A 20,127-nucleotide genomic window follows, 5' to 3' on the forward strand; every position below is an offset into this window, starting at 1 on the left:
GGTTTACCTAGCCCAGGGGCTGCGGCTGCATAGGGTTCAAGTGTCGTCGGGAATCCTCGTTGACGAACCAGGAGCCTGAAGTGGAAGTTGCTGGCAGGCGACCAGTGAAGATGTTCCGGGCTGATCCAAGGACTGGATCAGTGAAGAGAGTACCTGTAAGCAGAGGGGACCAAGTTCTGAACCACTAGCCAGTGGTTAGGTGGGCACCAGGATGGCACCGGACGAGGTCACTCTGTCACGATTCCCCCGGCCGCTGGTAAATCACTGCCTGCTCTTTGTGACTGAACGGGTTGGGAAAAACTACATATCCCATGATCCTTCGCGCGGCGCGCTAGTATGAGGCTGCGCGACTAGAGAGAATATTATGGCGTCTCACGGTGGAAGCGCTGCCGATTATTCCTGCTTGTTGCGGAGAGTATACGCTCGTGTTTCCTGTTTCCTAGCGGAGGGTTCTCTGGATGTCGGCGGCGGTAAGCGTTGGTTCGCTTTGACCGGAATTGTGGATTACCGAGGTGGGGCTTCGGAAGCGCCCGCTACGAGCGCTGTGTAACAGCGTTATATGCTTTTGGTTCATGGATTAATAAGGTGGGGCTTAGGAAGCGCCTGCATCAAGAAAGGTCCCCAGGATTCACTGCACTGGGTTTCTGGATTACCGTGGTGGGGCTTAGGAAGCGCCCAGATCGTGAGCTGTCATCGCTGTATCAGGTCTTCCTGTTATTGAGTGGGGTGCTTGAGCTTGTGTGACTCTCTTGTGAATCCTGGTGTTCTTGTAACTGGTATACAAACTACCTTCAGGGAGCGCCTTGCTTCGGTTCGTGCAGGACACCTGGGCTTAGGTGCCGCTAAACCATTCTTTGCACAGTACTTACCTATTAGCGCTTACAGAGAAGGATCTGTAGAGACGCTTTGTTTTTGCTTTATGCTGGGCATATGATTTTGTTCCTTTGATCTACTAAAGTATTTGGCAAGCAAACTAATTAGGGAATGTATGCAACATATTGGGGTTGACTCTTCCTGCATTACCCCGTGAACATTCCTCTCATACATTTCCTCGGAGGAGGAACCTTTTGTTAGGAACTTACCTATAAGGAGTGTGATTATTCTTCATTTTTGTTCTGGGCAATTTTGGTTATCTTCATCCCAAATTCTGGGTAGGTGTCCATACATCTTCTCCATCCATACGATTCAGGTCACAGGATGGGAGGGAAAATGGGTGTTTTCTAATGTTTTCTTTATTGTGTCTTGTAGTAGCAAAACCAGGGGATTTAGAAGCCGCCCTTTAGATCATTCCTTCATTTATGCACACCTGTAGGATATGCAGGTGAGGTAAACGTGTGGTGTATTGATTAGCACGTCTTCCAGCTGAGGGTTATAGTTGCACTTATCCCTTGCTTCTGTATTTACAGGTTGCGGTTCCAGTTGCCCAGCTGTTCCCCTCCGGACATATATTTTCCCCCGCTTGATCTCCTTAACAGTCTGTGACGTTAACAGCCAGACTTGGGATGATCTAGAGGTGGGCCCCTTTATAGCATCAACCCAATCCTGAGGAGCAACCACGACAGTCCTGACACACTCAGCCAGGCGAAGAGGTGACACTGGATTCTGCTGCTGCACGGACCAGGGGCGCTGATGTCGACCAGGCTGGAGGTCTGCGAGCTGTCCCACGTCGGATGTCTGCTGCTGGCGATGCTGGATCCGGTGAAGGAGGCAACAAGCCTTGGCTACGGCAAGCCCACGTGGGGACACAAAATGGCTTCTTGAGTGGACCAGGAGGGTCCGAGGAGTGTCCCCTTCAGGAGGAGACTAGAGCCAGTCTAGAGGAGCTAGACCAGCGGTGAAACAAACGTAGGACGTTGTCTGGAGGGTCACTAGCCAACGGGCAAGTGACCGGACAACGTGGCAAGCGACACAGAAGCAAAAGGGCCCCACGCAGATCTGGAGGATACTGGGGCGCTGGTCTTCGGTGCTCATGCTGCTTGGGGTTGGGGCTTCTCCTACCCCAGTGCACCCACTCGAGGGTCCCTCGGTGGTCGTGCTAGGTCAGTGTCGTGCTGGTTCTGATGGTCGCCGGGTCCTCTGGTCTCGTCGCACCTATGGTTCTCAGCTGTGCTGTAGAGGCAGGTTGAGGTCAGAGAGGGCAGGGAGTCCGGGTCTCGTCGTGCTGGGTCAGTCTGGTTCCGGAGGAAGGACGTTTCAGCAAACTGCAAAAGACTTAGTTGGTGCCTGCTGCTGCAGGGTGACTCCTCCTTAGTCACAAGGGAGAAATCTTAAGAAGAAGTCTTGAGTTCCTTTCGTAGAAAGTAGTTTCAGGATTCAAAGATGATCTAATTTGGAAGGGTCCCCGCTCCTACCTTTATTCTAAAGAAAGGGGCTGGTACGCGACTAGGTCCTGCCCATGGGTGGGACCAGGAAGGGGGGTGGTTACACCCCTCTCCCCTGTCCGGACTTTCCCCAGCTCAGGGGCTGGTGTGCCCCTGGAACTGGTTCAAGCCGGCCTATGCATAGTGAGCACCGGGGTGCCACTTGCAGTCACCTTCCTATTCAGCCCTGCCTACCCAGAATACACAAAACCCTGTCTGGGATGGTGCTAGCACCGCCCCTGACAGGAAACCCTTTGTCCAGGCTCTCCTTGCTGGAAGGACTCCCAGCAGCAGGAGGTCAGACTTGTGTCTGTGGTGGCAGCATCCATTTTGTGATGCTGAGGCTCGAGTTAACTTTAACCGGGGTTCACAGTTACACACATGTCGTGTCCCTCTAGAAGGGTGGAATGCTAACCCCGTCGCCAGAATTGGCGAGGGGTTAGTATTCCAATTCCTATGACACCTTACTTGACATGTTTTGATAAAGCGATATCAGAGTTGGCAAATAACCGCGAGGATTATAATGCACTTAAGAGTAAATGGTATGCGTTATCATGGAACAGCTATTAGGACTTGGTTCCGCAAGCTGCAAACGGGCTCAGCTCATGCCAGAGCACCATCTCACATGATTCCAAGCACTCTGCCTTCAGGATTGTTAAGGCCTGCCATAGGAGTGACTGATAGGAATACATGTGTCCATTTTAGGGTTAGATATAGGTATACTATATCTAAAGCAAAGGGTGATTACACCACCTTGCCCCAGCTGTCGTGCAGCCAGTTGTGTCAGATTTAGATGGCCAGCCAGGGGTGGCATAATACATGCTGCAGCCCCTGGTAGGCCCTGGGTACACCTATGCCCTGGGTTACAGGGTCTGATAAGGTGGCCCAGTACCAATTGGTATATGCACCTAAGGTACACGTGTCAATTTAGTGAGAGAACAGCTAGGCTGTGGGTCTGATTAGCAGGCCCACAGCCAGGGAAGTCGTAAACCAGTGAAGCAAAAAGCAAAAATCTGGGGTGATCATAGGATTGCAGACCCTACTCTCCTACACATTGTTCCTTGAAATAGTATATGCACCCAAGGTCCGTTACCTATTGCTCCTTTGGGTACCCTTGTTCTTTATAACAATAGGATACCAGTTGGTGACAGAGCGCTCCATACATTTTATAAATAAATATAATGTGCCGAGGGAAAGGAAGGATGATTGCCTGCGGTTTGAGCAACACATGCTCAGCACTGGTTGAAATCGAGGCCATGTTTGCAGGTAACATAATGCTGTTTGTGCCTCACCAGTGTGCAGTCGTTTGCTATGGTGCCTAGTGCGGTATCTTTCCTATTTCATTTCGCAGGACGCTGAGCTTGCATGAAGACATCAAAAGGCATTTTTGGGGTGTTTTATATGAATCATGTTGGGCTTTTGTTTCAAAACGCCCTGCTCTAAATTGGGCCTCAAGTCTTTTTAAAATGTCAAAGATAGGGGCTGTGAAAAATAAGTATAATTGGCTTTCGTTTAAGTATGTGAAATCACAGGAATTTACGCAATATTACGCAGAATTAAGCAGAATGCAAATCTATAATTCAGCTTTATATTTTAGTGTAAAATGCATTACTGCAGCAAATTTTGAAGTTAGGACTCAGTTTGCGCTAAAAATGCATGAAAAACACAAGCCCGGGAGCAATAGTCGCTCTCGTTCGCATTGTTCCTGAGCACTCACTGTAAAATGTTGCTATGAACTGTTCATAATTACACCAAGCGGCGTAATGGTGTAAATATGTGAATTTCGGGTAACAAGCATAACATGAATTTCCCAAAATTACACGAATTACACCAGCATAATTAAAATTTTGCCTGGATCTAGTTCTGCCCATACACTGAATCTAAAGAGAAAGCATCTGTTCTCCAATTCCTCTATCACCTGTTGAAGTAAGTCTTGACTCCTGGAGCTAGCCTTGACTGTTCTCTAAGGCTACTCTTCGAGGGGCAAATGTACAAAATGTACAGCTCGGTTATACAATATCCTAGAGTCTTAAACACTAGCTGTAAACAAGATAGATTCAGCCCAGGATCCCAGTACTGTCCCAGGTCCATTACAAGGTTTTACAATCTACTTCTGCCTTTATTCCCATATCTACAAATATTGGGAGTGCTTTGAAACAGCCTCGATTCGTGCAGCAAGAACTATGAATGATACCTTCACAGGACCCCCAACAAGGTGAGCAAATGACTGCGGTGGGCAGACACCCCCACTAGATGTCATCAAGTGGTATATTCTAGCCAATGAAATTGTATACTTGACATCTAATCCTGTCTTTATCACTTTACATAAATATGTTGGCAATAAACACAGAAGTAAAACTCTGGAATGGCTTACCAACAAAGGGGCTTATCCCTGGAAAGAGTAGTTCCTAGGCATTACTTGGCAGAACAACCACCATTCAATTTATATTTCTAGGAGGCTGGTTAGAGACTGTGGAACCAGCAGACATGGTTTTAATCCTGGCCTCCCATTTGGTCAAACGCTTTGGTGCTCACTTTTTGGCAAGTGGTAGAGTATTGTAGGCGGTGCTGCGGCTCTTATCTTGCTAGACCTGTCAGCAGCGTTTGACACTGTCGACCATAAACTATTACTTACCCGTCTAAATGTGTTGGGCATTACGGACAACTCCTTAGCTTTGATTTATTCTTTTTTATCCGATAAGATACAATCAGTGGCCTAGGGTAATTACGATTCCCCGTCTTTCACTCTCCCATGTGGGGTCCCTCAGGGCTCTTCAATGAGCCCTACACTCTTCAATATATATGTATCTGAACTGGCTGCATTAATCAGAGCCTTTGGGATGGCGCTAACATCCTACACGGACGACTCTCAGATCGTCCTGCCCATCTGCAAAGATGTCATCTCACCTGTAACTAGATTTTGAGATTGTATGTTGGCAGTCAACACATGGATGATCTCGCACTGCCTCAAGCTTAATTCAGGAAAGACACAGGGGCGTAACACAGGCCCACTCAGCCCCTAGAGTGCGGGGGGGCCCCTGCGGGGGCCCCGCGTTCTAAGGGCCCCCTTCGCAGCTGCAAAGGCAGTAAGCACTTTACATTCTGCTGGCTTACGTTACACTCGCCATATTTCATAGATACCTCTCTGCGTGAGACCTCTTTTATAAATTAAATGGTGCGCGGCGCACATGTCTTTGGTGCATCTGTGCGGTCTTCAACCTTTCAGGGTGAGAATGGTAGCCGTCATGCGCAGCGCGCAAGAAAAACCGTCATGGGCATCACGCAATTAAAAGTGCGCGCGAGGAGGTGAACCCGAGACTGCGGGCCCCGGGGAAAGCAGGTCGGCAGACCAGTCTTTTCCCCGGGGTATTCGCGCGAGAGGACGGTGGGAGGAAGTTAGGAGAGGGGTGGGAATTAGGGGTGGGGGGGTTAGGAGGCTACTTAAGGGGACAGGAGGGGAAGGACTTCCTCTTCCTGTCCCCGGTGCCTCAGGGTTGAGTCAGTTTGTCCGCCCACCCACCCTTCAAGTTAAAGGAGTGGAGTTGTGGGTGTTTGGTTCATCGTTGTTGTAAGGCGAGCCAGTTTAGGACAGGATGGCACGGGGGAGTGTGTGTGGATCATGGGGAGGTGTGGGGAGTCCTTGACAGGCAGAATCACCCTTCCGGGGAGGGGGTTACAGGTGCAGGATGGAGGTGTGGTAGACGGGAGTGCGATGGATGGAGATGATGGAGGAGTTTGGAAGTGAAAAGGGGAAGTGAATGGGATACGTGAAGAGGCGTGGTGTGAATTGGGAGTGGCTATTGGAGTACGTGAGTGGATGATGGTTGAGAGGCAGGATGTTTGGGGGATTGTTAATTGTTATTGATGTTATGTTAATTTAGCTGTCATGCCTGTCCTAATAAAATGGCCTTTTACGCTAACTTATGCGTGGAGTGGTTATTGCGTGATACTGAGAGGGACTGTGCGGCCGTCGGCTATAATTAAATGATTGCTAACCCTGACTAGACTAGCCCTGTCTTCTGCCGCCCGTTTGCGCCTTCCACTGAATCTGCAGGCCAGGCATCAGGTGAGTGTCGGAGGAGTCTCAGCAGTGTTTGCAACAACAACAAAGTGGTTTCTTGTTTATCAGATATATATTTGGATTACTTACCCAGGAGCCAGTCATCTACTCTTTTTACTGATTGTCTTGGAAACCGAAACACACACTGTGTTGGTGTTCAAGGCCAGACCGAACCTAATGTTTAACTGGATCAGGAATCTCATTAAGCACACGATGGGTTGTTGGAATGAGGGAGGAAACTGAGATCTGAAATAACGAGTCAGATTTCTTGTTTCCCGAGTTATGTTATAAGAGTAAGAGTTTCGAAGTTGAAGTATTGATGAAATTTCGGAATACAGAGAGGCTAGTTTCGCATAATTATGTTAAAATAATTGAAGATAGTCTACACAAAATATAAGGATTTCACCAATGTTTCTTGAGAGAAGTGTTCGCTCATTTATTTATTTGTCTAATATCGTTCGCATCTTGTACAGTAATGAAAACTTGAGGGTCTGGCAGACAACAGGTGTTTTGTTCTTTGGCAGAGTACAGGCCTGGGTCTTTTTAAAGCCTCATGGAAATATCGTCTTAACTTAGGTATTGTTGGTTCTGTAATTCTTACCTTATCTCTTTGATAAATAAGATGATGTTCTGTGGTTAGGTCAACAACACTTGGGTATTAATGATGGTGAGTCCCACAGTTTGACCAGCGTCACCTGATATAATGATGTAGTCCCGTCCATCCATAGAGAGCAAGTAGCGTTGGTTCAGGACAACGTGCATCGGGCTATCCTGCATGGGGGGCATGAATATTGCCATCCTTATGCTACACAAGCAATATGCAGTATCGATTTTACCAAAAAAGAAAAGGCCACAGGCCTGTGCACCACGAGGAGTGATATGTGAAATTTTCAGAAATGTTATCGGGTGTTTGCATTCTGTGTGTATACACTTACTAACCCTTGCGGTACAAAACCCCATAATTTTGATCTCCTCCCTGGTGGTAATTCCTCAATTCTGAAGGAAAAAGTGGGAAGGCAGCACATTATCCTATCTGGCCACCGAGACAGTGCTTAATTTGAGCCGGTGGTTTACAGTGCAGCACCGGCACTTAATCATCAACACATGTGCTTTTCATAAGCACCAGTTAAAGACACAATCATTTACGGGTATATTAAGTGATTTGCCCAAAATCACAGGATGTTAAGCTGATGTTGAGTCTTAAACCTGGTTCCACAGCTATGAAGTCGACAGCTCTGGCTAATAGACCACATCCTCTCCCCACTTTTATGGTTAGTAGTTGGTTTTGTTTTAGGCAGCGCAAACAGGATAAATGGGATGGTGCAAGCTGACTCCTGACGAGATCCCCCGCACTTATGTTTTTAACAAATTAACCACTGCACAGTGAATATCCAACTCTTTAAATGACTCCCTAAGACCTGGCTCTACGGGTCTGCTTTCTAGCTCCCCTTGTTAGTTTGGGATCAGATTTTACTGCCAAGCCCCAGTACGCTCACCGAGTGGCTGCGCTGCTGCGCTATAGAAATCCCAAAATAATAATAATAATTTATTGTGGCTATTAAGTGGGAGTTGAAGCAGTTGTCCAAGTGAGTCCCTACCAGATGTTCTACCTGATGAGTAGGAGTCCCTACTGCTTACTGTGGAAGTGGTGATTTCGAATATGAATTGCATGTTAACTTTGACTCTTATTAATATCCACAAACCTAAAAGACAACTCTAATTTTCTGCCATTTGGCATGGCACGATCAATATGACTGGCCTCTATGTGTACACTAAAGTCCAGGTTTATTAGGCACATGTAATTAATGAAACAATTGTTAATTTAGACATGGCAAGCTGATTTAAAAACATTTTTTTTCTCAGGCAGGCTTTTTGAGAAACCTGGTCTATTGCCAAAAAATGCCTGAATCAACAGAAAATATTTCCAACTACGTTCTGCATCCACCCAGTAGGAAAAAACGATTTCTCTTTTTTATTTTCATCAAAAGGAAAGTTTATTAAAATGACAACATACGTCTTCCAATATACATTACTAGGTTTATCAATCCAGACTGCATTGTTTATTGTTCAGCTATAAGGTGCCGCAAGTTCTGTCATCAGTAATAGTAATAGTATGAGCTTTATTCGATACAAAAAATATCATAAAAGCATATGCAGATTTTTACAAAATAAAAAAATATTAAAAAGGAGTATAATACAATTCAAACTACACATGCATCATACTATACTATACATTTGTAATTTACAATATAAAATACCTCATTTTAAAAAGTGAAGCAACACAATATAAAACAGCTGGACAATTCATAACCCAGAGCACTATGACAAGAGCATAGCAACAATTAAGGTGGACATCTGGCACTCTAAACCCAAACTCTATTCTCATGAAGTGGCTGAGCTGGTAAGGCATGTTGTCTTTTTTGTCAGAATCTTGTTCCTTATCAGCCATGCACATCCTGGAAACTTTGCCACCCCGCATATCAGTGTCAGTGAAGATGTGTCTGTACACAAAATGCAGAGTGCGGCTCGATGATTCATTGGGCCAATCAGTTCACAAACCGGTTTGAGCCACTTGGCTCTAGCCGATCTGTAGGCCGGGTAGGCGAATAGAAGGTGCGCAGTTGACTCGTTGTGATAGCCACAACATGGACACGGAAATGGTGTCATATTTGGCCCTTTCCAGGAGGCGGTCACACTGTTAGTGGGGAGAGTCCCTACCCTCAACTTCACATACAGTGTCCTGTCCCTGGGAACCTGTGTAAAGTCCATCAGTGTTAAGTCTACTCTAGTTAACAATTGAAAGGTACATTTGAGACTTGCATACATTGTCGGAAATGATTCTGTCAGAGAAGACTCTAACAGATATGCAATTTCTCGTCACAAAATCTGTACTAAAGTGAAAAGGTGGTACTTTTATTTATGGAGGCAGAGGCTGTAGGAGTCCTCTTGCACTTTGAACAGGGCTTGCTCGGTGATGGCCAGTTGAAACATGTCAGTAATCCAGGATTCCGTTTTCAAACTGGAAGTGCAGTTCCAGTTTTGTAATACTGCTTTTTTTGCCACATTTGGCTCTGTCAGACTCGGGCCATCCTGGGACACCACTGAAGAGAATTCTGGGCAGTTAGTTGCATCTCCAGTGGTTTGTATAGTTTTCTTGGATCCATTAACACCTCATTAAAGTTTACTTTGGATAATAAACTGTTTGAATAGTAATGCTTGCTATGCAAAACGACGACAGCTATTTGTTCTTAACAGGTGAAGGGATGGCATAGAGAGATAACTTTTCCATTCCTGTCTGCATTATTTCTGTATTTGAAGAATGTAATTTGTTATCAATTTATGAATTATGGAGGCCAAGTGAAGGGTTTGAGTAGAGTTGGGTAGCAGCCCAAGTTAATATATATTTCAGATTGTGGTGATTATTTTTTAATTTGTCATTTTAGGTTAAAATGTTGTAAGACATTGTTCTAGTAGATTGTAGAGAATACAGATGATTTTATTCCTTCCCTTCAATTAGTTGCCAAATACTGATCTAATGAAGAGCATAACATCTGCTTTGATGCTTTGATGTTTGTTGGCTCAAGTCATTATAGGCATTTGTTTTTGACTCGTTACTTTCTCTATGAGCACCCATCGGGGAGCGTGTGACACATTTTTCAGAAACCCCTGCTGAGCTTTTGATAGTGTGGATGATTAGTGGCACTTATTACAATTTCAATGTAAAGTTAACTGTTACGCATTATGTGTAAGACTATAGCTTACATTAAATTGCCCACTGCATCATCGAGCTCACAGCCTATTTATGAGCCCTTCTTTTTATGAGTGGTATTGCAGCCCTGACGAGCAGTGGTATAACAAAGGCCTTCTCGGCCTGCACAGCGGGGGAGGGGCGAACTCCAGGGGGCCCCTCCATGTACTTTGCAGGGGGGCCCCCTCAAGTTTTGTTACGTCACTGGAAAGACAAAGGGGATTCTGTTTGGGAATTTTTCCCCTAACTAGTCACATACCTGGTGGCCAGATGAATTGGGAGCAGCACCCATCCCGGTCACCAAAGCACAAAATGTGAGAGTGCTTATAGACCAGAGACTAAATTTTGCAGCGCAAGTCAAGGCAGTATCATCAGCTAGTTTCCGTCTACTTAAGAGGATCAAGAAAATGTTACCTCTAATTTTAATCGACAGCAGAAAAACAGTGACTACCTCCCTGGTCATGGCTAAACGGGCTGTATTTTTAAAATGCCTGTGATGCAGACTCATAGATTGCAGATGACTCAGAATGCAGCGGCTCGGCTCCTGCTGGGGATCCCTAAACCTCAATGAATAAGCAAGCACCTTTGTAGACTGCATTGGCTTCCAGTAAAGGGTCACATCAAGTTTAATGCCTTATGTGTTGCAAATAAGCCACTTCGCGACACCGGTCCTCAGTTTTTGAGGCGATCATTAAACTGGTACTCCCCAAACAGAGGTCTCAGGTCTGTAGGGGCAAAATTGATGCTCTCTCAGAGATTTTGTAAGGCTAACTGGGGCGGTAGAAGCTTTACAGTGGAGTCTACAAAACATTGAAATGCCCTCCCCTTTTCCATCAGAAATCTTCTGTCTCTAACATCCTTTCGTAAAGTCCTAAATTCCTGGCTATTTAATGAATGGTTCATCGAGGTCTTAGGTCCTATGCTGTTGAACTCCATTGGATACACAAGTTACTCTCTTTTTGTATTGGACTCTCAAAGGGTCGCGAGGACAAGCAGTCCAAGATTATTCTAGGAGGTGTTGAAGGACTGGGTTATTTAAGACCCAGCGGTGCCAGGGGACAACACCTGAAACCTTCGTGGGTAACCTGCTCCGGCGTACGAATGACAGAGACACGGGACACTTCCTTCGGCGTCAAAGATTCAAGGTTTATTTACTGCAGGGAACACAGAAGTCACAGGAAGTACAACGAATGTAGGTTCAAGGAGACTGTTTTCAATTGGTACTGTGGATCGCTCCTTTTATACAAATTTCTCCCATAAGGTTGCATGGTACACAAAGGTTTACAACTCGGTTCCCATAATTATCCCCGAGAGGGGTCACTTTGGTCGCTTTGATACATCCAAGGTCCGGGGCATAAGTGCGGAAACATTTGGCGGTTCCCAACTGTAAAAACCCATCTTCCCACCATTAGTACATTCCAATCGGCAGTAAAACAGATCGAAGAAGGAACAAGGACAGGTGCAGAGGAAGATGGAAACAGTGGGGAGATCGAAAAGGGTGTAAAAAGGGGAGGTATCAGGAAACACGAGCTACAGGCAACAAAGGGACGTGCCTAATGAGATGCACGGCTGAGACAATAGACCGGCAGGGCAAGATGAGCCTCGAGCGGGGCCATCTGCCTTACAGTATCATCCCCCTCGTCATAAAGACACTTTCAAAGAACATGTGTCTTCCGCGGATGTCTTGGGAATCCCAGGGTCGCGAAACGGACAACGTCCGTTCGCTGGCTACTTGAGGGCAAGAGACAAAATGGATGCCGTATCTAAGATGGAACCCGTGGGAACAGATGAATAACCCACGTCACAAACGAACGGTTTAAGTTAGCACAGCGAAACTGCGCACACTTACTAAACTCGTCATTTGCGGTTCGTAGATACCAGACTCGACCATATTCGTGCAAGTCGAAAACGACACTTACAAGTGTCACGGAACCTCAGACGCTCCTTTTGCCCTCATGTAGGCAAGCACTAGTCGGAATCATACTCGATATTCATCAAACCATCTAGATGTTGCTGCAACATAGCTCTGTCCAACCGAGTCCCCTTGGTAACAGGTGGCTGTCTTATACACGTTGTAGCGCAAAGGCCACATAAGGCAGGACCACACTGCACACAAAGGCAACACGTGAACAGGAATGCCACAACGACTCCGATGATCATCAGAATCTTCCAACCCCAAGTCGACATCAGGCCCCAAAACCACCCAAGTAGCGTCCAATCCCCTACATCCACGTGTATGGATTCAGAGATCTTATGCAACTTTGAGATGGCTTGATAGACGGTCGGAGCATTATCTGGAATGAAAATACAGCAGCTCGAATGGATCACCTTACATACCCCACCTCGATCTGCTAAGATCACGTCTAAAACCATACGGTTTTGTAACGTCATAAGTCTATCCGCCTGAAGTTCTGTGGTGATATTACCAAGGGCACTGGCAGTAATATTAGCTGTCGATTCTACCACTCGAGTCAACTGTCTCAGGTTCCTACTATTAACCATAGGCCCCCAAAACGGGAGGAAACCCTTGAAAAAGTCTCCTGCCTCTTGACCGGCAGTATCCTCTTCGCTAATTACGCCTCTCACAACTCTAGTTTTGTGATAGTCTGCGTCTACAGTGAACGTCGGAGGCAACAGATTTGCGATAAAACATGAGCCCATAAAGTCAGAGGGCAACCATGCATACGCACGATCATGGCAAACAAAGTATGCACCCTTGGCAGCCAGAAACACAGGGGACGAGACCATCGGCAGAATGTAATTCTCGGTGCAAGCACTCTCTCCAAGTCGGGCTTTCGATCTTCGGCCACGACCCATTAGACAAAAATTACCAATATGGGGTACGACCCATATCGGAGGCGAGCTTTTAAGCTGTTTTTCACTCGTGAGCGCACTATACTCGACCTTACTCAGGACCCTATAGGCTTGTACCTCTTCCTCTGGGATGAGCGACGGCTCATAGATATCTCTATCTAAATCTTCTATCGCTATGGACAAAGGCTTATGATACGAGCCAAGGCCAAAGTAGGGAGAACGTGGCTCTCGACTGGGGTAAGAATCTAGTGCGCTTCGAAACATTGTTTGAAATGCTCGAGCTGAACCCTGGGAACTATACGGTAAGACCAGATATGGAATTCCCTTATCCGTGGTATGTGGCATTAGTTCACACACCCAACAATTAGTAGTATTAACCACTAACTGGTGCTGATGAAGGAGCTGAATAAAGGAATTATTTCGAAATTCTGCACGTCTAGCCTGCTCGTGTTCAGGTAGGATATGAAAAGAATGAGGGGATGCAGTGGAGGTAAGTTTAGGGTCAGAAGTAGGAGTAGGTATAGCAGAAGGTAAGAAGTACGACATCATGTAATACACCCCACCCGCCAATAGTGCAGAAACAATCAAGAGCAATACAAACATTTGAAACATAAAACATTTGGTGCGAGTAAGTTGTTGTAGCTTGAACCTTTGCGCCTGAGCTTCTTCCAAGTCCATCAGCTTCGAAAACGCCATCCCCTATGACCGTCCGCAACGTTTCTTGACGCACTTCGTTCTGTGTAGCAGTAGTCAATCCCTAGGAGTTCCCAGGAACCGACGGTCTTTAACCTAGCGCCAAGACCTGCTAACCAGAAGGAAGTACACGCGCGGCCCTACCGCCTTTATTTATAATGTATACGTAAAATGTCTCTCAGCTGTGGAAGCAAAAATACATATGGAACGAAACTCAATATATATACAAAAATAATTACAGTGATACGGATGTTCAGACTGATCGTGGAAAACGGGATAATGCAATTGTCAAGGGACAGAACAGAATCTTTTATTTGTCCTTAGTGCTGGAACGCAAAAAGTGTCGGGTTTTCCCAGGACGTGTATGTTCATCAAACAAAGGATCCGATGAGGGAACAGAGTCCTGTTGATCAGTCGAATGTTCTGGTCTCGAGTCTTTTGATGACAAATGTTCAACAGTGTCTTTCTGCTGCACTGAGGATTCTCCGACAGGTTGTGCGTCGCTAAAAGGTACAAACGCCGGCAATCCTTCGGATTCAGCTGAAGCAATGCCCCTCCTCACCCACGAGTCTGCCGGTAAAGGAATAGGAACTTTCTTCGTATGGGTGGCATGCACCCAATTTTTTCGACCCTCTAAACGGACGGCAGTTCTCGTGGCCAGGAGGACCTGGTAGGGTCCAGTAAACCGGGGTTCCAAGTTCTTCTTGCGGGCAAAATTTCTGGTTACCACCCAGTCTCCGGGCTGGAGCTGGTGGCCTGGACCCTCCGTCTGCGTCGGCAATGCTTCGTAAACCTGTTGGTGAATTAACCTCAGTTTAGCAGTCAGATCATGAAGATAGTCAATCAACATTGGGTATTCAAAACTGGAGAACACACCCGGTCTAGGGACCCCCCACACATTCGCAGGACGACCGAACACTATTTCATAGGGACTAAGCCCTACTCGGGAGTGTACGGTTGCCCTAGTTGACAATAAAGCTAAGGGTAAGGCATCAGGCCACGAAAGACCAGTCGTAGCCTGAATCTTCGCCAGCTTCAGTTTAAGGGTGCCATTATACCCTTCAACCAAACCAGCTGACTGGGGATGATTGGCGCTATGGAATTTTTGATTAATTCCAAGGCCCTTACACACACTCTTCATCACATTCCCCACAAACTCACTTCCGTTATCCGACCATACAATCCGAGGCATTCCATACCGAGGAAAATATTCCTTCAGTAGGATTTTCGCAGTCGACAGGGCAGTATTGTCTTTAAGAGGGTAGGCTTCAATCCATCGGGAGAACGCGCAAACCACAACTAAAACGTATTTCAGGTTGTTGCATCTCTCCATATGGATGAAGTCTAATTGGATCACCTCAAAAGGACATGAAGGGGGAGCAAAATGTCCAGGAGGAGTTGGGGTTCCCTTACCAGGATTGTACAACATACATACCATACAATTCTTAACCAATCGTTCAGCACATTTCGTGATACCATCATTCTTCCACACATGGGACAGCAGCTTACAGATACCTTTCACACTAATATGTGCTAACCCATGTGCCATTGTCACAACAGCTAGCACATACGCATCCGGTAACATCCATCTCTTATGTTCCGACAAATCAATCCAACAACCACTCACATCCAACTTTCCCGTACTTTCTTTCCACTTCATCTTTTCAGTCTCGGTGGCCTCATCTTGAATCGCTTTCACACTCTCGATAGTGTCCTCACACATACTAGTCTCTGTAGGCCACCTAACCGAACTCGTCACATACATTCTAGTGCTAAGGTTCCGGGCAGTCTCCTTAGCAATCTCATCCGCAAATGCATTACCACGACCAACATCATCCGTCACCTTACGATGTGCACTACATTTAACAATTGCTACCTGCTTAGGCAACGTAAGTGCATCCAAAAGATCATTCACAAGTTGTCCATGCTGAATCTTCGTGCCATGCGACGTCATAAAACCTCTCTCTCTCCACAACCGTCCAAAGTTATGAGCGACGCCAAATGCATATTGGCTGTCGGTAAACACATTCACACGTTTCCCTTTCGCTAACACACACGCTCTAGTTAGAGCGATCAGCTCTGCAGCCTGAGCAGAGTTCTGATTCAATCTTGCAGTTTCCACAACAGTATTCAAAGTCACAACAGCATACGCAGTAGTCACATCACCATTCGGCAATTTAAAACATGAACCATCCACATACAAAGTTCCGTCTGGATTTTCCAAAGGAGTGTTTTTAAGGTCCACTCGACCTTTTGTTTCCTCTTCAGTCCTCAGATAGCAGTCATGGGCTGCTATTTCATCTGACTCTGTGCTAATGGGTAACAAAGTTGCCGGATTCAGAACATTACAACGTTTTATCTGAATATGACTGGCCAACAGCGTCAACTCGTACCCAGACAACCTCGCACTCGTCAAGTGCTGAGTTTTCGTGCGATTCAAAAGAGTATCGACCGCGTGCGGAACCATCACCGTAAGCATATTATCCATGACCAATCCTGCTGATTGTCGGATGGACACCGCAGCTGCCGCTGTTGCTCTCAAGCAACTCGGCAATGCTCTAGCTACCGGGTCCAAGGTCGAGGAAAAATATGCACATGGACGTTGCTTACCACCAAAAGGTTGCGTTAAGACACTCAAAGCACAACCTTCCCTCTCGTGAACATATAGTGTAAACGGCTTGCTGTAGTCAGGGGTACCTAACACAGGAGCCGAACACAATGAGTCACGTAATTCAGAAAAACTTTTCTGGCATTCTTCCGTCCATGGTAAAGGAGTTGAAACATCCTTGCACGTAAGAACCACCAATGGTTTCGCTAGCAATGAAAAATTTGGAATCCATTGCCTGCAATACGACGTGATACCTAGAAAGGCACGCACATCTCATTGGGTTGTTGGCACAGTCATTCGTGCAATTGCTGCAATTCTCTCTGGGGTCAACCGTCTTCCCTCCTTTGAGAATAAGTGACCCAGATAGGTTACTTCTTGACAACAATATTGGAGTTTAGAAGGTGACACCTTGTGATGTAAGTCACAGAGATGTTGCAGCAACGACACCGTAGCAATTTTGCAAATGTCCTGAGTATCTGCAGCCACCAATAAGTCATCGACATATTGGATTAAGGCCGCACCAGCCGGTAACGAAAACGCATCCAGTTGACCCTTCAAGGCTTGACTGTAAATCGATGGACTCTCACAGTAGCCCTGAGGAGCGAGTTTAAACCGGAAGCTGCGACCACCAAGAGAGAAACCGAAAAGGTCTCTGCTTTCTTCGGCAATCGGAATGCTAAAGAAAGCATTCTTCAGATCGATCACCGAGAACCATGATGCAGAAGCTGGAATCAGAGTCAGTAGCGCCGTGATGTCAGGCACAACAGGGAACTGAGGAATCACAATTTTATTTACCTCCCGTAAATCGATAACAAAACGATAAACAGGTGGTTTTGAAGGATCAGTACGTTTTAAAATAGGCAGTACAGGGCTGTTGCACACGTTTCCCCGCATTTCTTCAATAACATCTTTCTCGATTAGATCATAAATGATCGCTAACAGTGCTCGTTCACCATCAAGAGAGATTCGATACTGGGGAATACGCGGCAACCGTACATTTGATTTCAGCTGAACAACATAAGGGGAGATGTCAAGCAGGCCCACATCATTGGGACCTGTCGCCCACAAAGATGCAGGAAGAGAACTCAATTCCGGTGGAAGCTTATCGAGAGACAAGTACATATGAGAGACAACCCTCTCTCCTAACGTAAGCTTTACACCCGCAGGAGAACAATACAAAGTTGCATACAAACGTTTTAGCAGATCCAGGCCCAAAAGATTTTCACCACAACCAGTAGTTAAAATCAACGGAGCTTTCAGCTCACGAGGCCCAATTGTAAGGGGCAAAGGGCGTGAAACTGGATTGCTAACGGGGGCGCCAGAGAATCCAACGGAAACATTTGTTAAGCCAGACAAAGGTGCGCCAGGGAGTTTCGAATGCATTATGGAACTTTTCGCTGCACCAGTGTCCAACAGAAAAGGCTCAACGACGCCCGATGTAGCAACTGCGACGTAAGGCCCTCTCTGATCAACCGGAACTGATACCACTCCCTCTCCTTGTCTATGGCTGTCCTAGTAATTACTGTCGTCATTTTCCTGATCGACGTAATAATCATCTACATTGTACTGCGCAGATCGTCCTTGCGATGATCCACGTTGGTCAAAACAGTTATTGGAATTTGATGAATTATCTGAACGATCATTTTGAGCACCATGACCCCTACCACGTGATGCCTGCTGAGAACCACCACGACCTCCTCTAGATGAGTTACCACTGTTACGATCGTTTAGAACGGGACAGTTGAATTTTAAATGACCCTCCTGTCTACAATAGGCACACTGATTGTACCCTAACGAAGATCTTTGGGAAGAGGAGTCATTTCGAGGTTGTAACCTATTCGATTGCGACTGCGGTCTATTTTGCTGACGAGCATTCTGATTTGAACGCGGAGGATAGGCCTGCTGCAACAACACTTTTGTTTTAAGTTCTTTCGTCTTTTTATCAGCGCGGTCGTTCTCCTCTTTTTCTCTGTTCTCATAATACTGCGCCGTAGCCAATATTTGAGCCGAGGTAGAAACGGCCCACGCACTCTCAGAGTTTTTTAATTTATTGCTCAAGTCGGGCAATAAGTTAGAGACAAATTTGTCCACGAACAACCGTTGACCACCCTCAGTACCCATATCCTGACCACTATGATCGATGAACGCCTCCTCAAATCTCGTAAAGAAATCAGAGACACTCTCGTCCTTTTTCTGTTTACAAGCTGACAATTTGTCCCAGTTCACCCTCATAGCTGGCATAAGAGTTTTCATTAGCGTAATTATTCTCTGAGGGAGAGCAGCAATCAACTGTTCGGGTTTAGCACCACCAGTTTGCAACCCATCCGCCGCTACAATGGCAGCCCAATCACCACCTAATTCGTTTGCGTGATTTTCCTGACGAATCTTAGCCCATACCGGTTGAGGTACGACATTGCCGAACAACATGTCGATATCGGCAAGATTCATTATCGTAGCGTCTACGAGCTGCGACAATTCTTTATAGTACCCTGCAGGATTTTTGCGAGAGTCAGGCAAAGATTGCTTCACCTGTAACACTTCAGAGCGTTTCCATGGGAGATGTATCCATACTCGCTGGAAGTGTGGCGGAATAATAGGCAGAGCATTAGGATCACCTGGCATCCACACTGGTGGAACCTCACGCATGGGAAACTGACCGGACGCATCTAACTGACTTTCAACATCCTCAACGAACAAGGCTTGAGGTATAGGAGTGGGACGGAAAGATACCAACCGCTCAACAGCCCGTCGAACGTTAGTATCTACTATCAGTCCGTTCGAGAACTGAAGCTGTAGATCAGACAAAGCGGTTAACACATCATCAGGTGCATCGGCCGATATCTGATCACGCAGTACCTTGCACATTTCTTCGAACACGTATCTTTGTGTCGGTACATTGAATTGGCAGAACGTATCAAGTACAGCACGTGGAGGATTTCTAAGAGGGTGCGTCATCCAACCCATCGCCATATTATATAGCGCAGCACGTTCCCTGTTACCGGGAAGCTGACTACGTCTTTGAGGACCGTCCGAACCAGCGGACCCAAAAACAGGACCAAGAGAATGGAAAAAACTAGCCGCAACCGGAGGAGTACGACTTCGAGTAGACGGAGAAGTATAGCACAAAGGACTAACAAGAGAAGGGGTAGAAACAGAAGAAGCAACAGGAGTAAGTAAAACAGGAGCAGTAGCGGGAGCAGGAGTATGTGGAAGCGGAGGAGCAGTAGGAATAGCAATAGGCAAAGGAGCGGGAACAGTCGGAAGAACGGGTGCAGGTTGAGGAACAGGTTGAGGAACAGGTACAGGGGGAGCCACAGGAAGCGTGGTACCCTGTACATACGGAGGTGGCGACTTCATAAGATAAGACATTAGGGGATCCTCAACTGATTCTTCCTTCTTATCCGACTCTGTTGGCAAAGCAGGATAGCATTTGTCTATGGACATACGTTGCAGCCTATCAAACACTTCCTTTTCCTTATCCTCCTTATCACGCTGAAACTGCTCTGCTTTCTTCACAATGGTAGCAACACCATCTCTCTGATTACGTTTAGTCTGTCTGATCTCTTTCTGTCGGGCTTCTTTACGCCACAACCGAAAGGCATCAAACATGGCCGGCCTTGACTTTTTCTCAAACAATTTAGCCTCAAGATTATCTAAGATCGTTGTCTCAAAACTACCATGAGGTGGCCAACTAAGGGCACCATCTTTTTTGGTATAACGGATCCAGTAATCATTAAAAGTAATCGGGCCTAGCCCGTGTTTGCTGTAGAGCTCATAAGTGGGAGTTCCAACCGGAGGTATCGGACACGAGTCCTCCAGTCGGGAATCCGTACCACAACGTCTG

The sequence above is a fragment of the Lissotriton vulgaris genome, chromosome 2_1, assembly GCF_964263255.1.
Source record: "Lissotriton vulgaris chromosome 2_1, aLisVul1.2, whole genome shotgun sequence".
Taxonomy (NCBI): Eukaryota; Metazoa; Chordata; class Amphibia; order Caudata; family Salamandridae; genus Lissotriton; species Lissotriton vulgaris.